The sequence below is a fragment of the Lithobates pipiens genome, unplaced genomic scaffold (assembly GCF_037356315.1).
Source record: "Lithobates pipiens isolate NorthernLeopardFrog02 unplaced genomic scaffold, aLitPip1_a1.2 Scaffold_23, whole genome shotgun sequence".
Taxonomy (NCBI): Eukaryota; Metazoa; Chordata; class Amphibia; order Anura; family Ranidae; genus Lithobates; species Lithobates pipiens.
Window position 1 is genome coordinate 110,544,979 of NW_027507785.1, and position 13,703 is coordinate 110,558,681.

Sequence of the window (13,703 nt, forward strand, 5' to 3'; positions counted from 1 at the left end):
AGTATGTCTTTCTTTTTTCATCCCAGGGATGTTGATTACGACACTTGACTACCATTCGCCATTTTCTTGCTCACATCACTGGGTTGCAGCAGCAGGGTCCATCTTGACACTCTCTGGGGTGTTTTCTTGGAGATTTGCTAGTAGAAAAGAGGATCCCGGACAAGCTTCCACGTGTAGCACGACCCCCTTGTGGCCTGTTTGGTGAATTTGGATTCTCTGATCTCCGCCTCAACTCCAAGACTGACCTGAGCTCCTCTGACACACCTGGTTAAATAAAATTACTGCAAACACATTTAAGGACATATGTGGTAAATACCGTTATCCGGACTGTAGATTATCACCAAAAATTGACACACACCTGGTAGTGATAAACAAGCTGAATATATTAGCAGGGTTTAAAGCATATGGAAACGTACGCTATTAAACCTTGCTACAAATAACGAATACATTAGAAAAGACAACCTTCAATATTTAGCAACTGTGGATATAGAAAGGGCAATAATCTATGAGCCCTTAACACAGGAGCTGAGAGGGAGGAGAGAAGACTTTTCAACTTCTCAGCTCCTGAGCCGCAAACACCTTTGAGAGGCAAACACACAATTAAAACAAAAGCACAGTTCTGTAATGTTGCAGGTCCTGAGGTGAACAATAGTCCCAGGTGCTTGTTCAGGCTCCTGGTGATCTTACGCCGCATACACACGTAGCCGACTATCCGACGGACTTAGTCTGGTGGACTTCCCGCCAGACTGTCCGTCGGACTTTCCGAACGGGCTACTTGCCCACACACGGCACTTTTTCGCGGACTAATACGGCGTACTAAGTCCGGCGTACTATCCCCCCTACTTTTGAAATGAACGGACTCGCCCACACACGCGGAGGAAAGTCCGCTTATTTCGAGCGTGTCTCCAGGTAGGAGCCCCGTTACCTGGTATGGACTTAAAGGGGAACCCCAACGCCAAAAAAAATCGGCGTGGGGGTCCCCCCCAGGTCCACATCAGACCCTTGTCCGAGCACGCTACCCGGCCGGCCAGGAAAGGGGGGGACGAGCGAGCACCCCCCCGAGCCATACCAGGCTGCGTGCCCTCAACATGGGGGTGCCTTGGGGAAGGGGGGGCTGTGCGGCCCCCCCACCCCAAAGCACCTTGTCCCCATGTTGAGGACAAGGGCCTCTTCCCGACAACCCTGGCCGTTGGTTGTCGGGGTCTGCGGGCGAGGGGCTTATCGGAATCCGGGAGCCCCCTTTAACAAGGGGGCCCCCGGATACCGGCCCCCCCCACCCTATGTTACATAGTCAGTCAGGTTGAAAAAAGACACAAGTCCATCCAGTTCAACCAAAAAATAAAATAAAAAATAAAATAAAATATACTATACATACATATATACACACATACACATATACATACATATACACATATATATACATATACATACACATACATATACATATACATACACATATATACACACATACATATACCAGCCCATATACCCAATTCTATACCCACAGTTGATCCAGAGGAAGGCAAAAAACCCCAGCAGAGCATGATCCAATTTGCTAAAGCAGGGGAAAAAATTCCTTCCTGATCCCCCGAGAGGCAATCGGATTTTCCCCGGATCAACTTTACCTATAAATTTTAGTACCCAGTTATATTACGTACACTTATTATGTTATATAATCCAGGCCTTTCTTAAAGCAATCCACTGAGCTGGCCATAACCACCTCTGCAGGGAGTCTATTCCACATTTTCACAGCTCTTACTGTGAAGAAACCTTTCCGTATTTGGAGATGAAATCTCTTCTCCTCTAGACGTAAAGAGTGCCCCCTTGTCCTCTTTGTTGACTTTAAAGTGAATAACTCGACACCAAGTTCCCTATATGGACCCCTTATATATTTGTACATGTTGATCAAATCCCCCCTTAATCTCCTCTTATCAAGAGTGAATAAATTCAGTTCCTCTAATCTTTCCTCATAGCTGAGTTGCTCCATGCCTCTTATCAGTTTGGTTGCCCTTCTCTGCACTTTCTCCAGTTCCCCGATATCCTTTTTGAGAACTGGTGCCCAAAACTGAACGGCATATTCCAGATGAGGTCTTACTAATGATTTGAACAGGGGCAAAATGATATCTCTCTCTCTGGAGTACATACCTCTCTTAATACAAGAAAGGACTTTGCTCGCTTTGGAAACCGCAGCTTGGCATTGCATGCTATTATTGAGCTTATGATCTACCAAAACCCCCAGATCCTTCTCCACTATGGATTCCCCCAGTTGTACTCCCCCTAGCGTGTATGATGCATGCATATTCTTAGCCCCCAAGTGCATAACCTTACATTTCTCAACATTAAACCTCATCTGCCACATAGTCGCCCAATTAGACAGAGCATTGAGGTCTGCTTGTAAATTGGTGACATCTTGTAAGGACGTTATTGCACCACATAGCTTGGTGTCATCTGCAAAGACGGAAATGTTACTCTTGATCCCAGACCCAATATCATTTATAAAGATATTAAAAAGTAAGGGTCCCAGCACTGAACCTTGGGGTACACCACTCATAACCTTAGACCATTCAGAGTAAGAATCATTAACCACTACTCTCTGAATTCTGTCTTTTAGCCAGTTTTCTATCCATCTACAAACTGATGTTTCCAAACCTGTAGACTTTACCTTACACATGAGCCGTGTGTGCGGAACAGTATCGAATGCTTTTGCAAAATCCAAATACATCACGTCCACCGCCACCCCTCTGTCCAAGGTTTTACTTACCACCTCATAAAAAGAAATCAGGTTTGTCTGACAACTCCTGTCTTTCATGAATCCATGCTGTCTGTTAAACAATGTACCCCTACACATTCACCTGTGAAAAAAGTACAAAAAAAAACACAACACAGGGTAAAAATAGTTTATTGCACAGCTCCGGGGGTCTTCCGTCTTCGGGGGGTCTTCTCGCCGGACTCCTCCGCTATCTTCTGCTAGCTCTTTTGCTAGCGGAGGAGCCCAGCTTTCTCCCTCGCCGCCGCCCTCTTCTTCTGACTTGGGGGGTCTTGTCCCCCTCTTCGGTTCTTCTGTCGGGCCACCGCGCCTTCTTATAGCTCTTTTACAGGCGGTGGCCCGGTCTTTGTCACCGCCACCACCGCCTTCTGTTCTTCTCTTCAGATGTTGCCTCGTCGCTCTCTCCGCTCACAATGGCTCCGACGCGACGCACGGCGACTTATATAGGGACATCACCGGATAATGTCCCCGCCCATTATGGTGTCACAGTCCCAGAGGATGCTGGGACTGTGACATCATAATAGGCGGGGACATCATCCGGTGATGTCCCTATATAAGTCACTGCGCGTCCGGTCCCCGTCATTGTGAGCGGAGGGAGCGACGAGTCAAGATCAGAAGAGAAGAACAGAAGGCGGCGACGACGGCGACAGAAGACCGGGCCACCGCTGTGCAACAAACTATTTTACTCATTCACATAGGGTGGGGGGGCGGTATCCGGGGGCCCCCTTATTAAAGGGGGCTCCCGGATTCTGATAAGCCCCTCGCCCGCAGACCCCGACAACCAACGGCCAGGGTTGTCGGGAAGAGGCCCTTGTCCTCATCAACATGGGGACAAGGTGCTTTGGGGTGGGGGGGCCGCGCGGCTCCCCCTTCCCCAAGGCACCCCCCATGTTGAGGGCACGCGGCCTGGTACAGCTCGGGGGGGGCGCTCGCTCGCTCGTCCCCCCCTTTCCTGGCCGGCCGGGTAGCGTGCTCGGACAAGGGTCTGATGTGGACCTGGGGGGGACCCCCACGCCGATTTTTTTCGGCGTTAGGGTTCCCCTTTAAGTCCATACCAGGTGGCGGGGCCAGCGACGTCTCCTTCGTGGGCCCCGCCTACCTGGAGACCCGCTCAAAATGAGCTGACTTTTCTTCGGGCGGGAAAAATCTGTTCATTTCAAAAGTACGGCGGACTGCCACACACACGGCTAGATTGTCCGCCGAAATGCAAGTCCGCGGGAAGATTGGAGTGAAAAACTACTTTCTAAGTCCGCCGTACTTTCGGGTCAAAAAAGTATGCCGGAGGCTACACACGGGGGGGGATTGTCCGGCGGACTTCAGTTTGCCGGACTTTTCCACCCGATTGTTTGATCGTGTGTACGCGGCATTAGTGAGTAAGGCACTGGATCTCTTGCTGATGGCCGATCAAGATAACTGGTAGCGAAACTCGCAAGGTGAACAGGCAGCGGCTGACCTGGTACCCGGATGAGTATCTGGATCCCTGAAAGGCGTGGGTCATCTCTGCTGAGCTGAGTGGTGCTGGGATGCTGAGTAGGGTCCCTGGACTAAACAGTAGTATACCACGTGGCTGTCTCTGCTCCTGGCTCCCCTCAGGCGTCCTCACTCCTCCGTCTCCAGGCAACACTCTCTTGGCAGTCTCTGGAAAAGCTTGGCTTTCTCCCTCTCTGATGCTGCCAGAGTGTGACTCTCTCTCAGTTTCCTCAGTCTCAGCAGTTTTCCTCACACCTGTCACCTCACCACACTCTCTCTCTCCCTCCCTCATCAGACCACTCTCCTTATTCTCCTCACAGACTCTCCTCCTTTGTTGGGGCACATGGTCCCTGGTGTCATTGTGTGTCTCTCTCCTCACTCTGGCACCTTAGTTCCTTCCCCTCACACACTCCTCCTCTTCTCACTGTTAAGTGTTACTGTGTCCCAGCAAAGGACTTTTTGAGCCTTGGTATCTCCCTCTCTTTTAAGCAATCTCCTCTCCTATCTCTGTCTCCTGTAAGCACTCTCTCTCTCTCTTCTACCTCAGTACTTTGCTGTCTTCTGTCCCCTCAGCACTTCCTGAAACTCCCCTTTTTCTCAGTTTTCTGGAAGGACCAGTCAGCATCTCTCTGGCTCCATCTTGTGGCCAAAATTTAAGCAATCTCCTCTCCTATCTCTGTCTCCTGTAAGCACTCTCTCTCTCTCTTCTACCTCAGTACTTTGCTGTCTTCTGTCCCCTCAGCACTTCCTGAAACTCCCCTTTTTCTCAGTTTTCTGGAAGGACCAGTCAGCATCTCTCTGGCTCCATCTTGTGGCCAAAAGCAGAAATTGCATTACAACATGCCTGCTACACACACAAACCTCTATCCCTCAGCACCTGGCTTTCAACAGCCAAGCCATCAAAACCAGCGACTGTAAAGCGGGATGGAATCTCAGCTCTTGGGACAACTGGTCCTCTCTGAGAGGTAGCCTCAAAGGGACATTTACTGCCACCAGAATGACCGGAAGATCTTCACCTTCGATCCTTTTCAGAAACTGAGAAGAGGAAGGTATTTTGTAACGGAAGTGACTTTCTGTCGCGGCCATCTTTCTACACCCCACACTTATCCATAGTAAAGATACAGAGAAGGTGGAAAGCGGACATCTTGTTACACCCACCGGAGTCTTGCATTTCACACTTATTTTTACCAGTAAGCTGAGCTTTTATAGTGAAATTAAGTATTTTGAAATTCATCTGTCTGTTTTGATGTTGATTTTTCAAAGCAGCGGTGTTCTATCATATTAGCAAATCTGTGAGACCAGCAGGCTTGCCGCTGCTTTATAATTCAACACATAAACAGTCAGACGGATTTCTAAATCCCGTATTTCACTATATAAGCTCAGTTTTACTGTTAAAAATAAATGTGAAATTTATGACTCAAGTGGGTGTAATAAGATGAATGTTTGCCGCCTTCTCACTGTATCCTTACTGTGGCCGAGTGTGGGGTGTAGTAAGATGGCGGTGATGGAACGTCACTTCCGTTACAAAATCTGACAAAACACCGGCAGACTGGGAAGCCACACAGGAGCCTTCACTCTGCCCTCTGCACTGGGACCCCCACCAGACCCCAGGTACTGTACCCCATACTTGCTAAGGCAGTGCATTGACCACCGACCACCCACCCCCCGAGGACATTCACTTACCTCTCCATGGATGCGGGTATTGCTCCAGACAGAACTCTTTGCCACCGAAGTGGGGGGCTATCAGCCAGGGGGCCGCTGCAGCTCAGACCAGAGCACGGTTGTATGCGACCCTGCGAGATGCTTAACTTGTGGGCCAGCCTCCATCCATTGAGGCTATGTCACGGACGACCTAGTAGGTAGCTGCAGTCTGCATGTGCTCATTGGCCGGACTGGGAGGACCACTGTATCTAGATTATCCAGCCCGGCAGTTGATTATCACAGGAGAAAAAAGCAAAAAGATGCATGGAAGAAAATAAAAGCAAAAATTGCAAGGACCAAAATATCTCAGCAGGGAGCCTAGGTCTTTACTCCTGACTAGACAAACTGAATGCCTATAGCAGAGAGGGGGTTATAAACCAGCTGAAGATGGCCCATGGGCGTAGCCAATTTTTTTTTTGTTCTGCCTAGTCCTACTCCTGCAGGAGACGATATAACCCTATAGTCAAGATTAATGAAGAACTGTGTCCATCGATTAACTAAAGAGAAAAATATTTTATCTGCTTTAAGACTGAATCAAAGAAATCCACCTTTTTATTTCCAAAAACCTGATACACGAATCTTTAGCCTTAGAATGCCACCTAGTGGTGAAGTTACATTATTAAAGTGGTTGTATACCCACATTTTTAACTTTTACCTACAGGAAAGCCTATAATAAGGCTTACCTGTAGGTAAAAAAAATATCTCCTAAACCTGTACGGTTTAGGAGATATTCCCCTCGGTATGCGCCGCTGACTGCAGCGGCGCATGCGCACAAGGGGTTTCTCGCCATCAAAATCCGGCAGCAGCCGAGCAGCCGGACTGAAATCTCCCACGCGCATGCGCGGGAGTGACGATATCGCGGCTCCGGCCACTCACAGCGCCGGAGCCGCGATACCCGGAAGAAATGTCAGCTCCCTCGGCGTGGATCGGGCCAGATGTCGGGGCCTCGTTCTAAGGTAAGTATTTCATAATGAGCTAGTATGCGGTGCATACTAGCTCATTATGCCTTTTGCTTTGCAGGTTTAAAAAAAAAAAAAAAAAAGTGCGGGTTTACTACCGCTTTAACTATGCAAACATAGTTATTCGGTAATATTGCCCTACAAACTAAACTGCTAGAAGGAACCCTAGGTTAAAAGTTTATGGAAAGATAACTAGGAGAGCTCAGGGAGATGCTGGAGCACCAGCATCAGCAATGTAAGGGTTAAAACTATTTATAGACCCACAGTCTGATTACCCTTCATCCTATACCGACAGGCCTGGAGATATACTCATTACCAATGACACAGATAGACAGTGCTGTGGTTTGATCAGAGTAAATCTGATAAGCTTTTATTGGTCTCTCTCTTATATAGACAAAAGATGATAATACAATACTATAGCTACACCCCATGTGTGTCATGGGACCTTTCACAGTTATGCAAAACAATTATGTTCCGGACATATAACACATAACAATACTTATAGACACACTGTCTTGAGGGCTGTGTAATCAGTATCTATTTCTAAGAAATCACAGTACAAACGGATAAAGAGGAACAGCTTCATGGGAACCTGTGTGGGCGAATACCTAAGATTTAAACAAGCAATATTTGACTATATGCATACTGACAAAATGGATACCAAACCTAATATGGCGTCGCAGTGGGTCTAGGGAATGTACACATTCCTTCAATCAGCATTGAGGTTCTCCATCTTGACATTCAACTCAATTTTACATGTACTCCATCTTGAAAGACAGACCCTGAATTGTTATGTTTGCTCATGATATTGGTCTGTTTTATATTTGCGCATGATCACAATTATACACGCTCTTATGTTGTAAATGTGAACCAAGATGTGCCCTGCAGTCACTTGTTGGCGATATCTACGATCGGTCTGCTCTTATTTCAGGAAAATTCCCCCAATTGGTTGCTGTGGTGGGGTGTGGGCCAGGGGTAGGTATCTTTTTATGAACTCACTCTTTTCTTCTCTACATATTGGTGTTTGTTATCTATGTGGGGGTCCCGGCTGCATCATACTTCCAGCTCCATTTTTACAGTTATTATTCTTTTCTGTTATGTTTATAGTTAATCTTGTCGAAACCTCTTGGTGTTGAATACTGGCTCCCCTGAAGAAGCCTTTGCAAAGGCGAAACATGTTGGGATATTCTCGAACCAGCCAATATAACTTCGACCAAGTAGAATGATTAGACATGAACTTTTAATGTATAAACTAATCAATGTGGTCTGTGTGTCATTTTGATTATCTTTTTATGAATTGCATTACACAAAATATTTTTTTTCTTTTAATATATGGCAAATTATTTATTTTTCTCTTACCCCATAATCGTTGATAAAATTTCTAGAAAAAATATTTACCCCCTTTTGTCAGCTTAAATTGTTAGGCATCGTAATAATCCCCCTCTCTCTACCTCCATTTTTCCAATGAACCAAGATGTGGCATCCTGTATGTGGAAAATGAACAAATAAGTAGCCGCCCCTTTAAAGTGAAGTGATCACTAATGGTAGTGTATATAGAATGAAAGGGAAGGCGCTGTGTAAAAAGGAATAAGAAAAGAAACATGAATATGTGATCATGCTCATATATCATTCCAATAAATATCAATTGTGAATACAACATTTAACCACTTGCCGCCCACCCTATAACACATACACGGCGGCAAAGTGGTTTCAAAATCCTGACCAGACGTCATATGATGTGATCAGGATTTTGAGCCGTGGCGCGCATCGCGGCGATCGTTGTTGCGGGGTGTCAGTCTGACACCCTGCAACTACGATCTCGGTAAAGAGTCTCCGATCACGGCTGATCACAGTGTAAATAGGAAGAGCTGGTGATCGGCTTTTCCTCACTCGCGTCTGTCAGACGTGAGTAGAGGAGAGCCGATTGGCTGCTCCTCTGACAGGGGGGTCTGTGCTGATCGATTATCAGCACAGCCCCCCCCCCCCCCCGAGGATGCCCTCACTGGACCACCAGGGCACCACCAGGGATGCCCAGCACCAGGTATGCCCCCTAGACCACCAGGGATGCCAGTCAGTGCCACAATGGATGCCAATCAGTGCCCATAATGGATGCCAATCAGTGCCCACAATGGGCATCACTGATTGGCATGCATTGTTTGGCACTGATTGGCATCCATTAGTACAGTATAATATAATACAATGCGGCCTATCAGTTCCCATCCGTGCCACCTATCAGTGCCCATCCATGCTCATCTGTGCCGCCTATCCATGCCCATCTGTGCTGCCTATCCATGCCCATATGTGTCGCCTATCCATGCCCATCTGTGTCGCCTATCCATGCCCATCCATGCCGCCCATCCATGCCAATCCGTGCCAGCTATCAGTGCCAATGTGTGCCACCTATCAGTGCCCATCCGTGTCACCTATCAGTGCCACCCATCAGTGCCGCCTATCAGTGCCACATATCAGTGTCCATCAGTGTCGCCTTATCATTGCCCATCGGTGCCTATCAGTGAAGGAGAAAACTTACTTATTTACAAAGTTTTGACACTGAAACAAAAAAAACGTTTTTTTCAAAATTTTTGGTATTTTTTTATTTGTCTAGCAAAAAATAAAAAACGTAGAGGTGATCAAATACCACCAAAAGAAAGCTCTATTTGTGGAAAAAAAATGATAAAAATGTAATTTGGGTACATTGTAGCATGACCGCGCAATTGTCATTCAAAGTGCGACAGCGCTGAAAGCTCAAAATTGGTCTGGGCAGGAAGGTGTTTAAGTGCCCCGTGTTGAAGTGGTTAAAATAAATGCAAGGTTGAACTGATCCCATTTGTTCCTTAACTTTTGGTCTTAAGAGGGTGTGGCGATCCAGTTGCCTGACTATTTTTCTAGTGGATTCCAGTTGTTTGTTGTATCCCTTTTCTATAAATCTACCTATCAGCATGTTGGTCTGGGCCATAACATCTTCCTCTCTTGCACAATTTCTTTTGATTCTAATAAATTGGCCCTTTGGCATTGCTCTGATCCAATTTGCGCGATGGCAACTATGAGTGGATATATATCCATTATGGTCAGTGTCTTTGAAATGGGTCTGGATTCCCAAACTGGATCCTGCCTGGTATAAATCTAAAAATTGAATACATGAAGGATGCTAAGTGCTGGTAAATTTTATATGATACTTGTTATAATTCATGTGTTTCAAAAACCTTTCCAATTCTTCCTGTGGACCATCCCAAACGATAATAATAATCCAATAATTAGAATATTTCTGTCACCAAGGGCATCCTTTTGACCAATGGTGTAGAGATTCAACTTCACCAACCCTGCTGGGACCACACACTGCTGGATAGGAAAGGGATACAACAAACAACTACTGAAATAATTAAAACACATACCTATATTAAAAAAAAACCCTACTCTTAAAAATATCCTCCCAACCAAACCAAAGTTTATCTACAGGAGAGCACCTGGGCTATGCAATACGCTAGCTAAAAATGTTATCAAACCCCTTAAGATGCCTCCTACCTTTATGGATCGTACAGGATTCTACAAATGTAAAAGATGTAAAGCTTGCAGAACCACTCACAACAAAACTAGAAAGGCTACCCAATTCTCATCGGTTGTCACAGGTGATGAATATGATATCAAACAGTTCATCACATGTGACACTAAATATGTCACTTACCTTTTAATGTGCCCATGCCAAAAGGATGGGGGAACACATGGATAACAAAGAGAGGGTTCAAACATCATAGTGTATCCAACCACTTCAGGTTGGTACACAATAAGGATCCCTCTCTCCTTAGATTTTGGGGCATTGATAGAGTTTTCCAACATAGGAGAGGCACAGATATGACAAAGAAAAAAAAAAGTGTCCCAAATGGAAACTCAATGGATATACAGACTCCAATCACTTCAACCTATAGGATTAAATATAGACATTGAACTCAAATGTTTTATTGCTGACTGTTGGCTTTTAGTTATTTTAGATGGGCTCCACCAAAACATGGTGTAAGCCTCATTACCCAACATGTTATTCCTCCTTTATTAACAAGTTTTTCCACCCATCTAGTTGATTGCTTCCCTTTCTAAAAAAAATATTTATACATTTATTCTACCAGGCAATGTATACAGATATTTGCATGGTATTCGTTGCCATTTAGTTAGTATCCAGTAGCTGGTGCCATTTAGCTAATACTTTTCCCTATTTGCTGTGATCCAATTTAGTAGCATATCCACTTTCAGATGGGATTTAACTTTAATTATCCAGTAGATGGTGCTATTTAAGATTACCCCTTCATTTAATGCACTGTATTTTTATGTACATATATTTTAATTATAATTCAATGTTTTTCCTCATTTTATTTACTATATTTTATTGGCATACATATATAATCGGTTATATCTATTGTTAAGGAGTGTAGACAGAGTGTGCAGATCAGCACCGCTAGAGGGAGATTTTGCATTGTTCATTTGTCCTCTCCCCCATTTTCGAGGAGCCTCACCAATAGAAACCATTTCATCCACATTTAAGCAAGCTGGAAGAGGCACATGATGTCACTTCCTGAAGACGCTAAGCATGGCGAAACATATGTTGGATCAGTGGATCCATCACTTCCGGGTCCCTTTATACCCCACACAGGTTTCCATATCCAGAGCGAGACGTGGATAACCCACCACCGCTGTAGGATCAGCCATATGCGCACACGCTGTTCACACCCAGTGCCAGGCACTTTTACATCATGCAACTTGTAACACTATTGCTTTTATACCTATTAAATATACTACAGTATGAAACTTTTGTCCATGTCTCCTGTGGAGTAATTTTTCCTATCCTAGCTTCATCCAGAGGCCACATTGGAGTGGGTTGGTGCTGACAGTGGAATCAAATTGGTATTCCAAATGCACGTTTTGACCATCCTGTAAAAAGGGGTCAAACACTTCTGGTGAGTTGCCACCTTCCCATTGAGCACTTGTGGTGGAAGAACTAGAAACTAATTATCAGCAATCGTTTTTTGGTGATGCAAAAGTCCAGCGAATCACAAGAGATATACACCACCGCTCAAAGGCAGGTCCTGGGAACTCAGAGATAATGGCTTTAGGTGAAGGGATCCGGATGTGAGCCACTGCATGCAGATAATGTGGATAACGACAGAACTCTGGACGGCCGCACTCCAATGCTAAAACAATGCTTAAATCAAATAATATTTATGACAGCAAATGACATCACAGTGAAAGATGCTAACAGTTGACGTGTTTCGCACTAAGGCTAGTGCTTACTCATAGCTGATTGAACCATACACATAATTGTTTTTTGGTGTTGGGATTATTATCACTTATGGACTCTCAGCTTGCTATACATTGATTTCACCATCAATGCACATTGCAATATTATATATATATATATATATATATATATTTGTACATTCCAGTTTCCCTTATGGATTTTCAGCTTGCTAAATGTATTCCCAATTCATATTTATTGGAATGATATATGAGCATGATTACATATTCATGTTCCTTTTCTTATCCCTTTACACATGAAGACAGCGCCTTCCTTTTCATTCTATATACAGTGCCTTGTGAAAGTATTCGGCCCCCTTGAACTTTTCAACCTTTTGCCACATTTCAGGCTTCAAACATATATAAAAATTTTATTTTTTGTGAAGAATCACCAACAAGTGGGACACAATTGTGAAGTGGAACGAAATCTACTGGATTTTTGAAACTTTTTTAACTAATAAAAAAATGAAAAGTGGGGCGTGCAAAATTATTCGGCCCCCTTGTGTTAATACTTTGTAGAGCCACCTTTTGCTGCGATTACAGCTGCAAGTCGCTTGGGGTATGTCTCTATCAGTTTTGCACATCGAGAGACTGAAATTCTTGCCCATTCTTCCTTGCAAAACAGCTCGAGCTCAGTGAGGTTGGATGGAGAGCGTTTGTGAACAGCAGTTTTCAGCTCTTTCCACAGATTCTCGATTGGATTCAGGTCTGGACTTTGACTTGGCCATTCTAACACCTGGATACGTTTGTGAACCATTCCTTTGTAGATTTTGCTGTATGTTTGGGATCATTGTCTTGTTGGAAGATAAATCTCCGTCCCAGTTTCAGGTCTTTTGCAGACTCCAACAGGTTTTCATCCAGAATGGTCCTGTATTTGGCTGCATCCATCTTCCCCTTAATTTTAACCATCTTCCCTGTCCCTGCTGAAGAAAAGCAGGCCCAAACCATGATGCTGCCACCACCATGTTTGACAGTGGGGATGGTGTGTTGAGGGTGATGAGCTGTGTTGCTTTTACGCCAAACATATCGTTTTGCATTGTGGGCAAAAAGTTCGATTTTGGTTTCATCTGACCAGAGCACCTTCTTCCACATGTTTGGTGTGTCTCCCAGGTGGCTTGTGTCAAGCTTTAGACGAGACTTTTTATGGATATCTTTGAGAAATGGCTTTCTTCTTGCCACTCTTCCATAAAAGCCAGATTTGTGCAGTGTACGACTGATTGTTGTCCTATGGACAGACTCTCCCACCTCAGCTGTAGTTCTCTGCAGTTCATCCAGAGTGATCATAGGCCTCTTGGCTGCATCTCTGATCAGTCTTCTTGTCGGAGCTGAAAGTTTAGAGGGACGGCCAGGTCTTGGTAGATTTGCAGTGGTCCGATACTCAAAATGATCGCTTGCACAGTGCTCCTTGGGATGTTTAAAGCTTGGGAAATCTTTTTGTATCCAAATCCGGCTTTAAACTTCTCCACAACAGTATTACGGACCTGCCTGGTGTGTTCCTTGGTCTTCATGATGCTCTCTGCGCTTTC